A 14,607-nucleotide genomic window follows, 5' to 3' on the forward strand; every position below is an offset into this window, starting at 1 on the left:
CAGGCTTGCAGCAGTGATGGAATAAACGGCAGGCTCAAATCCAGTCTCTGGAGAACATCCCCAGCTGGGGTGGGTCTTTCAGTCCTTGGTTCAAAGCTTCAGTGCAGCAAAGTCCCTCCAGAGGTCAGAAGCAGGACTGAAGACCAGATGGAGGAGCTGCAGCAGGTTTTTATAGTCTCTTGCCATGTGGTCTCTGCTTTCTTTGTCCAAAGGAGAAGCTGTCCCTCACACGGCCTGGAAACACCTCAGAGTTCTGTCCATAGGCAGGTCCCTGCACACCTTGCTGAGTCGCAAGGCGTGTCTGCCTTCTCTCAATGGGTCAATTGTGTAGCTGATGGTCCTTAATGGGCCATCAAGCAGGCTAGGCAGAGCTGACACCAACTTGTCTGGGGTGTCCCCCAGAAGCAGAGCATAAGTTTGAAATACAGACAGTACAGAGCCAATACTTATATCTTTAAATACAAAAATGGTACAGATCGCATAATCCTAACCTCGTCTTAGACACCTTATTTGACCCCCTTTATACAAGATTTGGTGCCACTCCAGGACCTTGGTTGCAACGATGATCTATATGGTCCCAGATTATGTCACTAATGTCACAAAGGCACTCTCCCAGTTCATAAGGCAAGCTGCATAAGAGACCGCCCACCAGCCAGGATCTCGTCACCCCACTGCATGCTAAGGCAGAGACAATGCCAGGGACCCAGGAGACCGAGGCCCAGCCGGCGCTGGGCGGGCACCTCTTCCAGTTGGTATTGTGTGATACCACGGGAGGTCTCAACCGTTTTCTCTGAGGCCCCCCCAACATGCTATAAAACCGCCACGGCCTACCAGTGCCACAACAACGGGTTTTCTGTGTATAGAAGCCCGGGCTGGTGTTAGGGGGTAGCAAGCAGGGCAGCTGCTTGGTGCCCCAGGAGCCTCCGTGATGCCACCTTGCTCAGGCTTTGGCTTCAGCCCAGAGTGGCGTGGTCAGGGCCCTGGGCTTTGTGGCCCATAGGATTGCTTTGCTAGCTATTCTAGCCTACTAATCCAGCCAGCCGTATCAAATAATCTGTTTCTCTTTCTGAATTAATCCGTTTCATATAGGATTCTTATATTTTATCAGTAAGAGTTCCTATGAAATTAGGGTGTGTTGAGGCAGGTGATGTGTGTTTCCTAATAGTTATACATAGAATAAGTTTTGCTGAAATGCAAGAATACTAACGGCCTGTATCTGGTCAGATCAGCTAAATAGCTACAAGTCTGATCCTCTAAGGGTAAATCAGCTTAAAAGCTGGCAACCTTTGGCACAGATAGGAATGGTCCCTGAACTTTGGGGAACCAAAGGGAGGAACTACACACAACACTGAACAGGTTTCTCTGGTGTCCGCAGCCAGTTGGTAACCACAGGGCATGCCACAAACCTGGAAGCCGCCAAGAGAGCCTGGGGGGCAGTTTTGGGAGAGAGACAATCCTTATTAATATGTAGAGCGTAAGTGTCATAACCCACTAACCTACAGGAGAAGGGGACCCATACATTTCTTAGGGTACGGGATTAAGATTTGGGTATCGTAGGTTGGGCCTGAATTCCTTAGTGTCAGAATCCTGTAAAATGCCATGGAAGGATATCTTAGGGGGCTTTTTCTTTTCTTTGTTCCCCTAAATTCTATAGACTCTCTTCTCTCACGCTATCAGCCCAGTTTGTGCAGTAGAGTATAACTACTCAACATTCCTAACGATTGGGGAAGCCAGCACCATCGTGTTATTGGGCATGCCAGGAGGAAGACTGGTCCTTCTCCTCCTATTACCGGGTCTTCAGGGAAGGGTGTGAGTATGTTAGGTTAAGGTACTTATAATAGGAATGTTACCACCAGGAGTTTTGGAATTTTTTTACTGTTTTGCAGTCATAAGTTTCATAGCATTTATTATTCTTTTGTTGATCTCAATAAAGCTTTTATCAATTTGGTATTGTCCTCAGTGTAAGTGTTTTTTGCCAAGCACCCCAAGAGTCCTCTCCCAATATGGAACTCTGAGCTCTCAGACCCTGTAGTCTGAATTGGCAAGAACCTATAAATCTTCTGGTGTGATGCGATCAGTAGCAAGCCATAACAACTGACCCATCAAATTCAGGTCAACAGCTTCAGCCCCATGCAGCGGGACTTTGGCTTTCTGCTGAGAACCCCAGTGAGTCCAATGCTGGCCCTAATTGGCAGACCCCCTGAAACCTGCTCCTGGCTCCTTAGAGGGCCCCAGGCCCCGCATAGACCAACCCCAGCCAGGGCTTCTTTCAAGCCAGGCCTTAAAAACCTCTAAGGATGGAGGTTCCACCACCTCCCTAGGTAACCCATTCCAGTGCTTCACCACGCTCCGAGGGAAAGTTTTTCCTAATATCCAACCTAGGCCTCCCCCTCTGCAACTTTAGACCATTACTCCTTGTCCTGTCATCTGCTACCACTGAGAACAGCCTAGGTCCATCCTCTTTGGAACCCCCCCTTCAGGTAGTTGAAGGCTGCTATCAAATCCCCCCTCACTCTTCTCTTCCGCAGACTAAATAAGCCCAGTTCCCTCAGCCTCTCCTCATAAGTCATGTGCCCCAGCCCCCTAATCATTTTCATTGCCCTCTGCTGGACTCTCTCCAATTTGTCCACATCCCTTCTGTAGTGGGGGGCCCAAAACTGGACGCAAGACTCCAGATGTGGCCTCACCAGTGCCAAATAGAGGGGAACGATCACGTCCCTCGATCTGCAGGCAATGCCCCTACTAATGCAGCCCCATATGCGCTTAGCCTTCTTGGCAACGAGGGCACACTGCTGACTCCTATCCAGCTTCTCGTCCACTGTCACCCCAGGTCCTTTCTGCAGAACTGCTGCTTAGCCAGTCAGTCCCCAGCCTGTGGCGTGCATGGGATTCTTCCGTCCTAAGAGCAGGACTCTGCACTTGTCCTTGTTGGACCTCAGATTTCTTTTGGCCCCATCCTCCAATTTGTCTGGGTCACTCTGTATCCTATCCCTACCCTCCAGCGTATCTACCTCTCCCCCCAGCTTAGTGTCATCCGCAAACTTGCTGAGGGTGCAATCCATCCTATCATCCAGATCATTAATGAAGTTGAACAAAAGCGGCCCCAGAACCGCACTCCGCTTGATACCAGCTGCTAACTAGACATCGAGCCGTTGATCACTACCCACTGAGCCCGACAATCTAGCCAGCTTTCTATCCACCTTATAGTCCATCCATCCAGCCCATACTTCTTTAACTTGCTGCAAGAATACTGTGGGAGACCGTGTCAAAAGCTTTGCTAAAGTCAACGTACATCATGTCCACTGCTTTCCCCATGTCCACAGAGCCAGTTATCTCATCATAGAAGGCAATCAGGTTGATCAGGCATGACTTGCCCTTGGTGAATCCATTTTGACTGTTCCTGACCACCTTCCTCTCCTCCAGGTGCTTCAAAATGGATTCCTTGAGGACCTGTTCCATAATTTTTCCAGGGACCGAGGTGAGGCTGACCGGTCTGTAGTTTCCCCAGGTTCTCCTTCTTCCCTGTTTTAAAGATGGACACTATATTTACCTTTTTCCAATAGTCCAGGACCTCCCCTGATCGCCACGAGTTTTCAGAGATCATGGCTCTGCTTTCACATCAGCCAACTCCCTCAACACCCTCAGATGCATTAGATCTGGACCCATGGACTTGTGCATGTCCAGCTGTCCTAAGTAGTCCTTAACCTGTTCTTTCACCACTGAGGGCTGCTCACCTCTGCCCCATACTGTGTTACCCAGTGCAGCCATCTGGGAGCTGCTCTTGTCTGTGAAGGCCAAGGCAAAAAAAGCCTTGAGTACTTCAGCTTTTTCCATTTCATCTGTCACTAGGCTGCTTCCCCCATTCAGTAAGGGGCCCACACTTTCCCTGACCTTCTTGCTGGTAACATACCTGTAGAAACCCTTCTTGTTACCCTTCACATCCCTTGCTAGCTGCAACTTCAGTTGTGCCTTGGCCTTCCTGATTACACCCCTGCATGCTCAAGCAATATGGTTGAGAACTACTGTGATATCACAATACAACAGTACAGGGGGATTTAACCAGCACTGCCTGGGTCCTGCCAGGGCATCACCATGTGTGGCAACCCTCAGTGTCTAGCCCACCCCTCTCAGCCTGCTTAAAACATGCCAGAGAAGCCCTGGAAATATCAAACCGCACAACTATTGGCCAACATCCCCCTCCCATGTCCTTGCTGCCAGCCGCCCTGCTCAGATGGTTGCCCTGTGTGGGTGAGGTGTCAAGCCAGGTTCCTTGTAGCCACAGGTGCAGAACAGGGAAAAGTGCTGGAGGAAGCACTCAGGGGGTACAGTTCATTTGCACCCTCAGCATCTAGCTACCCTGAAGTTTTGAGGATGGAAGTCGCCCGCCTCAGGCCAGAGCCCTTTCTAAAGGCCCAGAGATTGCCCTGCACTGCCAGGCAGGTGCGGAGCCATTACTGCCCAGTTCTGTGCGGAGTTCACAATGATCAGTGGGCTCTGGAAAAGAAAACAGAAGGCAAAGGCCGTGCTCTGGTTTGGGATGCACGTTGCACAAGGAGCTCTCTCTCTACTGTCCCTGGAGCTTGCGGTTCCCTTCTCCACAGCGGGGTGCGCCGGCCTGGTAAACTGCCCCACTACAAATCATCGTGATTTGAACAAGATCCTTCTCTGCCTTTGAGGGACGTAATCCAGGGGAACAGCCCCAGCACAAGGATTGCCTGCAGGGTGCCCATGCAATCCCTAACCTGCCCCTCCAGACCCCCCACCCTGTCAGCTCACCCCAACTGGAAACGAGCAATGTGGAGGAAAAGCAACGCTGGATCCGTGTTGGCCTGGAGACCAGAGCTGGGATGATAACTATTGCTTGTGGTCCCCCCTCCTCCCTGAGCACCTGGCACACCGTGGCACCCATCATGTGCCAGCAATGCCCCTCTGCCATGTACATTGGCCAAACCAGACAGTCTCTACGCAAAAGAATAAATGGAAACAAATCAGACATCAGGAATTATAACAGTCAAAAACCAGGTCGGAGAACACTTCAATCTCTCTGGACACTCAATAACAGACTTGAAGGTGGCCATTCTTCAACAAAAAAAATTCAAAAACAGACTTCAACAAGAAACTGCAGAACTGCAATTACTCTGCAAACTGGACACCATCAAATTAGGCCTGAATAAAGCCTGGGAGTGGCTGGGTCACTACAAAAACTAATTTTCCCCTGCTGATACTCACACCTTCTTGTGAACTGTTTGAAATGGGCCACCTTGATTGCATTGGCCTCGTTAGCACTACAAAAGTGATTTTCCCTCCCTTGGTATTCACCCCTTCTTGTCAACTGTTGAGAATAGCCCACTTCCACCTTAATTGGATTGGCTCATTAGCACTGACCCCCCCACTTGGTAAGGCAACTCCCATCTTTTCATGTGCTGTGTATTTATACCTGCCTCTGTATTTTCCACTCCATGCATCTGATGAAGTGGGTTTTAGCCCACAAAAGCTTATGCCCAAATCAATTTGTCAGTCTCTAAGGTGCCACAAGGAGTCCTCGTTGTTTTTGCGGATACAAACACGGCTCCCCTTCTGAAGCCTGTCAGGTTACAAAATGTAATTGCTCACCCTAAATGTTGTTTTAGGCAGGTTGCAGAGTTTCTGTAGCTTAGAGTTCCGGTTATTTCTCTTTATAGGCTAGACCCCTGTCTCAGCCTGGACTCAGCCCTGGCCTTTCCCTCAGTTTAGTTCCTTTTCCTTCAGGTCTGTTTAGCAATCTTTCGTCTTGGACGGGGAGGCAATGGAGAAGAGTCCTGATTGACTTCCTTCCCAGCCTTAAATAGAATTTACATAAGGTGGGAATCTTTTGTTTCCCAGTCTGACCCCTCACCTCCCCATGGAAAAAAGACTGAAAGCTCAAGATGGGGGTCTAGTACCAGGTGACATGATCACCTGACCCTGTTGCATCAAAGCAGCAACCACAGGAGCTTCTCAGGAAGGCAGGAGATTAGGATCTTCCCAATCTGATGGTTCTTTCCCGTGGCCCATTGCGGCGGATTGCGTACCGTCTGGTGGACACTCCCCAAAATACACACAGCTGTAATGGTTACATAGTCAATACTCCTAAGCTCAGATACAGAGATGATGCAGACACACACGTTGGATAAACACAGTCAGTAAATTATAACCTTTCCAATGATACCTCACATGACCCATCTTGCATAAAACATATCTTAGTTCTGCCATATTCATATCATAAAACATCTTAGTTCTGTCATGTTCACACCATTACTCAATTTCTATGAGGAACGTGGGGTGCAGTGTCATAGGCATAGCACTGGGTGTCCAGATGCAGGCAGGGGGGAGGAGGAGATGGGTGCTGTAACTGGGTTCACTCTCCACCACGGTGCCTCCTGCTGGCTGTCCTGGGAATTAGCTCAGCGGGTGGTGGTGTCACTCCTGCTCTGGGACTCACGTCTCTCTCAGGACTGCGGCATTCTCTTCAGCGACACACCCCTCTGGCCATGCCACACACTGTGCTGCCCCCGTCCGGGGGACCTGCAGTCTGCTGTTCAGACACTTCCCTTAGTGGCCACTGCAGCAAATTATCTGGCCACTTCCTCGTGGCCCCAGCATCCTCTTTGCCCTTGCCTCAGGGCCTCAGCCTGCAAACCCCAGCAGCCAGCCAGGAGCCGTCTCTCGCTTCCCCGGTCCCTGCTAGCAGCACTGCTCTGTCCAGGGGGTGGGCAGGTCTCTCAGCCCTCCAGAGACACAGCCCTTTCTCCCTAGGCTCCCAGCAGAAAACTACCATCCTCTGCCCCGCAACTCCCTTTTTTATATGGGCCTGCCAGCCCCTGATTGGCTGCTCCCTTCAGCCCTTCTCTGATTGGCTGCCTCTTGCGTAGCCTCCCTAGGGCTCTATCAACCCCTTAGAGCCCAGTGTGGGGCAGGTGCCCCGTCACGGTGCCCAAACGCCGGCGGGAGGTAGGCGATGAGTGCCGAGACACGGGCAGGCGCTGGTGCTGCAGGCAGAGCCTTGGCGGTGGAGCTGGGGCATTTGAAGCAGCCAGGAAGCCCACCAGGCTGGGTGTGGTCAGGCTGGCAGGAGAGAAGGGGGGCTCTGCACAGGTAGAGCTGCCTGGCCCCTTGTTGCCCTCCCAACAAGGCTGTGGGGTGAGCCCTGGCGGCTGGACTCCACTCCCAGCCCTGGGGCACCCAGCTTCTCCTCTGACCTCCCGGCCAGACAGCAACTCCAGGCAGGGCTGGGGCACGCAGCCTGTGGACGTTGGGCATGAGCCATGCCCCCTGCCCATGCCGTGCCGGCTCTGGGCCCGCACCGAGGCCTTCGGCCAAGCTGCCAGGCCAGTGCTCTCCGCAACCTCTCACACAAATGGCCACGGCCATGGAGAGATGGAAACGTGGCCCCAGCTCCCCTTTCCCAGGGCTCCCCACAGCACCCCAGGAGGAGCCACCCAAGGAAGGGAGCAGCCTCCTGGGGATCTCCTTACATCCAGGCTGCCCTGCATGGGCCCCTCTGCCCCACCGACAGCCCCCCAGACACTGGGCTCCCTACAAACCCTGGGCCGCAGGGAACCAGGTTTTTGTACTGGGCCTTCAGCCTCCCGGCGAAGGATCTGGCAGGGGACATTAGCTGTGTCCCCAACTGCCTTTTCGAAAACAGGCCTATGCCAGGCCACTGGGCACGGATGGACCCCAAGATTCTAGCTTGGTCCTTGCCTGAGCAACACCCTTAGAACAGGGCAGAGCGGCCAGCTGGGCCGATGCTCCGGCTTGCAAGGTCTTTCCTCGCCTTTCCTTCAGTCTTTCTTTCGCCCGCCTGAACGGGTGTTTGCCTCCAGCTCCCTGGGGCAGCTGTGAACACTTGCAAGAGAACGTGTGTGTGTGTGTGTGTCACACCCCTCCCGGGAGGCTGGGAGGAGGCTGCACACTCTGATTTGGGGGAGAAAGCGCAGAAGCGCCACCTACAGGCAGCACTGGGGAGACACAACACAGGGTCTTGTGGCACCTTAGAGACTAACCCATTTATTTGAGCATCAGCTTTCGTGAGCTACAGCTCACTTCATCGGATGCATACCGTGGAAACTGCAGAAGACATTATATACACAGAGACCATGAAACAATACCTCCTCCCACCCCACTCTCCTGCTGAACTATTACCAGCAGGAGAGTGAGTTTGTGTGTGTATGGGGGGGGGGGGGTGAGAAAACCTGGATTTGTGCTGGAAATGGCCCACCTTGATTTTCATACACATTGTAAGGAGAGCGGTCACTTTGGATAAGCTATTACCAGCAGGAGAGTGAGTTTGTGTGTGTGGTTTTTGGAAAGGGGGGCAGGGGTAAGAAAACCTGGATTTGTGCTGGAAATGGCCCACCTTGATTATCATACACATTGTAAAGAGAGTGGTTACTTTGGATGGGCTATTACCAGCAGGAGAGTGAGTCTGTGGGGGGGAGGGGGGGGGCGGAGGGTGAGAAAACCTGGATTTGTGCTGAAAATGGCCCAACTTGATTATCATGCACATTGTAAGGAGAGTGATCACTTTAGATAAGCTATTACCAGCAGGAGAGCGGGGTGGGGGGAGGTATTTTTTCATGCTTTGTGTGTATATAAAAAGATCTTCTACACTTTCCACAGTATGCATCCAATGAAGTGAGCTGTAGCTCACGAAAGCTTATGCTCAAATAAATTGGTTAGTCTCTAAGGTGCCACAAGTACTCCTTTTCTTTTTGCGAATACAGACTAACACGGCTGTTACTCTGAAACACGGGGTCTGTCCCTCCCAGCCTGGCAGGCACCCCAGCCGGTGAGCTCTGCCCGCCCCCTGCCTTGCCTCCCTGCCGGCAGCCCCCCAAGGCAGAGGGCTTTAGAGCTGTTAGAACGGGTGACAGTGCTCAGGAGTCTGCCCCGTCTCTAGCCGTTCCGGATGCCCCCTCAAAGGCTCTGTCTGTGCCGGGGAAGGAGGGCCGTGCGGGTAACACACAGGCCCAAGCGCGGAGATGACTGGGTTCTACTCTCAGCTCTGCCATGGACTTCCTGTGTGACACTAGCCCCACTCTGTGCCTCAGTTTGCCCACCTGTGAAATGGGAGCAATGATAAGGCGACACCATGAATGGTGCTTTGAGTTCCACGGCTGGATGGCACCAGGGCAGGAAGAGCGTAGGCCAGCGTCCCCCTGGACGGAAGAGTTGAGATGGGGGCCTGGACCCAGGGCCCTTCACCCGCTTGTGTGACCTGATGCCGCCCATCTGCTGTGTTCCGGGGTGGGTTCCAGATTCCTCTTCACTGAGCTGTAGCTGAGACGTGTCAAACTTGGCATGCTGGGAGGTGCCTGCCACGCCCGCCAGCCCGCAGGAACCGGTAGGGATGGGTCAGACCCTTCCTTTGGGGAGTGGGTTTTAGCTATTCCCTGGGAATTGATCAGGTTGTGTTTAAAAATGCAAAAACCAGAAAAAATCATTAAACAAATAAAATGAAGGGCAGTGGGCAGGGATGCCTGGTACTCAGCGGGGCAAGGATGCCCGGTATTCAGGGGGCCGGTGGGCAGGGGTGCTCGGTACGCAGGGGGCCAAGGGACAGGGATGCCCGGTACTCAGGGGGGCTGGTACTCAGAGGGGGCAGGACATGGGGGTGGGGGTGCCTGGTACTCATGGATGTCAAGGCGCCCAGTACTCACAGGGGTACTCGGGGCAGAGGTGGGGGGTGCCTGGTGCTCGGAGGGGGATACACATCATGGAACAGCAGAGGAAGCCTCGGCGCCCTGAGGCGGGTTCAGCCTTGTGCGCCCTGCGGGCCAGTGACTGCTGGGTGGTCGATCTCGGCTCCTGCCCGTCTCGCTCCCGCACTGCCCAGAGGAAGCAGGCGGAGCGGCAATGAAGGGCCGGGGTCAGAAGGCCGCGCCTCACAAGTGCTGCCGGGTCCCTGCCCTTCAGCATGGCCCCCCAACTTCCTCTGCGAAACCTGCCTGGGGCCCACCGGGCCAAGCTTGGGGTGGACAGCGAGAAACCCCAACGCTGGCATGTTTAACCCCAGGAGCCCGGGGGGAAAATCCTGGAAACCTCAGCATGTGCAGAGCTAGCAGATGCTAGTCCAGCTTCCCCTCCCCCCACTCCCATTCTGCCCATGCCCAGCCTTCAGCCCTGACCTCCGAATCCCCGTCCTGTTCCAATCTGGTCCCTTTCCCACATCTCAGCCAGTGCCCCTCGACCCGACCCGCAGCCCCTGCTAGCCAAGCCCTGGGCTTCCCCCGCTCCCCACTCTGCCAGTGCCCCTCAACCCCGACCTGCAGCCCCGTCCTCCACTCCCTTCTCTGCCAAAACTCTACCAACGTCCCTCTGTCCAAAACCTGCAGCATCCCCCTGCTTTTCCATCCTGGGCTCCCCCTTCTCTACCAACTGCTCAACCCTGACCTCAGGTATGGAGGAGTTTGTGTAAGAAGCTGCCAACACAAATGGGGGCATGAGGGTAGGGACACTGGGGGCACAGAGGGGTGGGGCAGGGGCGAGGCAGAGTGAGACGAAGGCAGTTGGGAGGGGCAGCGTTTTGAGGTTGTTGAATGTGCGGTGACATTCACAAAGGGCCAGAGGGGCAGGCGGCGGCGGGGGGAACCTGATCAAATCAGTGGGCCAAGAGGACACACTTGTTGCAGTTTGGGCCGTGACTGGGTGGTTTCCCTTTACAGAAATGGCCGCTCCCCAGGCCATAATGCAGTTTGTCTTGTGCACGGGTGTGAGACCCCCGCGGTGCAGCCTGGACCGGGCCAAGGGGCTTGGCCGTAACACAGCTCTCCCCGGTCCGGCAGGGCTCGAACACCTGAGGACTCAGCACCACCAGACTGGGGGTGTAGGTGGGCCCCCTCCCGCGAGCCAAGCCCAGCGTGTGGCTCAGGCCGGCGACACCCAGCGAGCGGCTTCCCCTGGCTGCGGCCATTCGCCCCCCTGTTGTTCGGCACCCGGGGGGGCAGGGCTGCCCAGAGGCAGACGTTTGTGGCATGACTCTCCGGGGCCCCCCGCACCCGAGGCACTCGGACTAGCTGGCGGGGCCGGGGCCGCGGAGACCCTGGCCTTGTATCTGGCCCAGCGCGGGGTGATCCTGGGCGGCCGCTGCTCCGGTGGGGGGCCCTTGGCTGGGCGCGCCTCGGGGCAGGTCCCTGCAGCCCACGTGGAAGCGACGCCGCAGCTGGGCAGTGGGCGGAGCCCGGGGCTCGATCCGCGGGAAAGGAGGCTGGCGGGGACGGGGGAGAAAGGGGGATGACGTGGCGCTGACTGGCGCCTCGCACGGGTGACGTCAGCCGCTCACTCCCCTCCCCCGCCCGGAAGGGGCGGTCCCAGGGGCGGGGCTGGGTTTTTGACAGCCCTGCCCGCAACAAAGATGGCAGCGAAGCCAGCCCCGCCCGGGCTGCCAGTCACGTGCTGGCAAGGTCCAAACTCCTGGGACAGGGCCCAGGCGCCCGAGAGCGGCCCAGGGAAGAGCCGCGCGAGGAAGGAGAGAGACAGAAGCGCCCGGTGGCCCGGCCGGGCCCAGGGGCCAGCCAGGAGTCCCGCCGGCCTGGCACGGCTCAGGCCCCGCTTGCTCTCGGCTGGCACAGCCCGTGCCGGTTGCAGTGCCCCTGGGCCAGGCCCGCCCCCGCCCCCGCCGCGCCTCTCCCCACGGGACCCCAAGGCGCCCGGCCGAGGAGCTCGGTCCAGTTAGCCCCATTTTACAGAGAAGGAAACCGCGGCCCAGGGGTGCGGGAGTAACTTGCCCAGGGACACCCGGCAGGCCAGTGGCAGCGGCAGGAATAGATCCAGGTCTCCGGAGTCCCAGCCCCGTGCTCTGCCCCCCCGGCACCCCACTGCCGCCTGCCAGGCCCGCCCCGGGTGCGCGGGGAACCCCTCGCCCTGCAGCCGGCCCCTCTCCCGGGGTCAGCATCCCAGCTCCCCCACTGCGGCCCAGTCCCCGCCCGGCCTGGGACCGGCCCCAGGGGCTGCGCCCAGCCGGGCCCCGATCCTGGGGCACGGCCCCTGCCCCCGCGGGCTCCGACCCAGGGAGGCGGCAGGGCGCACGGGCGGGAACTACACTTCCCATGAGGCCCCGCGGAAGCCGCCTCCCAGCAGGCCCCGCGACCCGGCGCCGGCCCCCCCCTCCCCGGGCGAGGCGGCGGCGCGCGGCCTGCCGGGAGCTGTAGTCCCGCGCGCGGCGCCCCGTCCGTCACGTGGCCTCGAGCGAGCGAGCCGCCGGCACTGGCCGCGCTGGGAGCCGCGCTCCGAGATGGCGGCGCTGTGGGGCGCCGGGCGAGCCGCCGGGGCCAGGGCACCGCGCCGGGGCCGGGGGGGCGGCAGCGGCCCGCCGCCGGCCCCGCCCCCCGCCAGCCCCCCGCAGGTAGGAGCGGGCTGGGGGGCGGCGGGGCGGGGCCGGGCCGGGCCGCGCCGCCCGGTGACACGTGGAGGCTGCGGGGGGGGCCGGAGCCGGGCGGGCCCCCCCCCGGCGCGGAGCTCGCTCCTGCCCGAGCCCCGCGCGTGTCCGCGGCCCCCCACGCGCGCGGCGAGCTCGGGGCCAGGCTCGGCCCGGGCCGGCGGGGGCAGCGCACGTGGGCCCCGCCCGGCGGGCTCCGGCTCCTGCACGTGGGTGGGAGCCCGGCGCGGCCGCTGCCGCCGGCCCGGGACAGAGCCGGGGCCGGGGCCTGCTGGGGGCTGTAACGCCCCCCGGTCAGGGTCCCCGCTCGGGGTCAGCGGGGGGGGCTGCGATCTCCCCCCCCCCCCGGTCAGGGTCCCCGCTCGGGGTCAGCGGGGGGGGGGCTGCGATCTCCCCCCCCCCGGTCAGGGTCCCCGCTCGGGGTCAGCGGGGGCTGCGATCTCCCCCCCCCCGGTCAGGGTCCCCGCTCGGGGTCAGCGGGGGCTGCGATCTCCCCCCCCCCGGTCAGGGTCCCCGCTCGGGGTCAGCGGGGGCTGCGATCTCCCCCCCCCCGGTCAGGGTCCCCGCTCGGGGGTCAGCGGGGGCTGCGATCTCCCCCCCCCCCCCGGTCAGGGTCCCCGCTCGGGGGTCAGCGGGGGCTGCGATCTCCCCCCCCCCCCCGGTCAGGGTCCCCGCTCGGGGGTCAGCGGGGGCTGCGATCTCCCCCCCCCCGGTCAGGGTCCCCGCTCGGGGGTCAGCGGGGGCTGCGATCTCCCCCCCCCCGTCAGGGTCCCCGCTCGGGGTCAGCGGGGGGGGGGCTGCGATCTCCCCCCCCCCGTCAGGGTCCCCGCTCGGGGTCAGCGGGGGGGGGGGGCTGCGATCTCCCCCCTCCCGGTCAGGGTCCCCGCTCGGGGTCAGCGGGGGGGGGCTGCGATCTGCCCCCCCCCCGGTCAGGGTCCCCTCTCGGGGTCAGTGGGGGGGGGGCTGCGATCTGGCCCCCCCCCGGTCATGGTGCCCTCTCGGGGTCAGCGGGGGGGGCTGCGATCTGCCCCCCCCCGGTCAGGGTGCCCGCTCGGGGTCAGCGGGGGGGCTGCATTCCCTCCCACCACCCCCCCCCCCGCCACGCTGGGACTGCGGAGCACTGCGGGCTGGGAGAGGCTGCCAACTCCTCGTTCTCTGTAGCGCAGCCTGGGGACTCCGGAGTGACCCTCCTGCGGGGGCTGGGCCTTGGGTGCTGCGGGGCGCCGGGGACCTGCCGCTGGAACCCGGGGGGGTGAAAGCGGCGCCCCCCATCATATCCGGGGGGCTGAAGGCACCTGGCACCAAGCCCTGCACCGTCAGTGCAGAGCAGTGGCCAGCCTAGAAACAGGGCGGGGGTTCAGAGAAGGTGGCTGGCGAGCTGGCCAGGGTGGGGCTGCTCGTCGCAGACCACGGCAGAGCTGGTTTCTTGGGGAGCTTCTAGTGTGCAGGGCTTGAGATGCACATCGGGGTTTAGCGTCCGTCACAGCAGCGTGCCCGGCTGTCATCCTCCTACTCCCCCTGCCCTGGGTGTCCCACCCCTGGCTGTGCTGGCTGGCCAGGGCTGGGGGCTGTTTGCTCTTGCATTCAAAAGGCATCCAATGAAGTGAGCTGTAGCTCACGAAAGCTTATGCTCAAATAAATTGGTTAGTCTCTAAGGTGCCACAAGTCCTCCTTTTCTTTTTGCGAATACAGACTAACACGGCTGTTACTCTGAAACCATTCAAAAGGCAGTGGGCGTGTGACTTTCTTCAGGGACAGTGCTGATGCACAGCTGCCTACCACCTGTATCCTGCCTGAAATAATCCATGGAGTGGTTTCGCTTCTTAATTTTGTCAAGCTCCTCTGAGAAGCAAACCATTGACATGACTGGTTTTGCTTCTGGCCCGGCTTCTCCTCAGAGCATGGTTTGCTTCTCTAGGGCAGAAAACAGACCCGCAGTGCTTTGCGGGGTGGGTGTGTGTGGAGGAGACTTGTGTATCTTATCGCCATGGGGCGGGGGGTGCCAGGTGACACCGGGTCAAGCTGGAGAAGGAGTCACAAATTAATCTTTGTGACCAGCGCATGCCTAATTCTGGGTTGGAGCATTTGGGTAGAAAAGCCCAGTATAGACAGCCAGCCTGTGTCCTTGTGTAATTCCTGTAGACCTGTGCCGTTGTTCCTCATATTACCTGGGGGCAGGCCGTGGCTGATTAAGAAATGGGACACTTAAG

This window comes from Eretmochelys imbricata, chromosome 7, assembly GCF_965152235.1.
Source record: "Eretmochelys imbricata isolate rEreImb1 chromosome 7, rEreImb1.hap1, whole genome shotgun sequence".
Lineage (NCBI taxonomy): Eukaryota > Metazoa > Chordata > Testudines > Cheloniidae > Eretmochelys > Eretmochelys imbricata.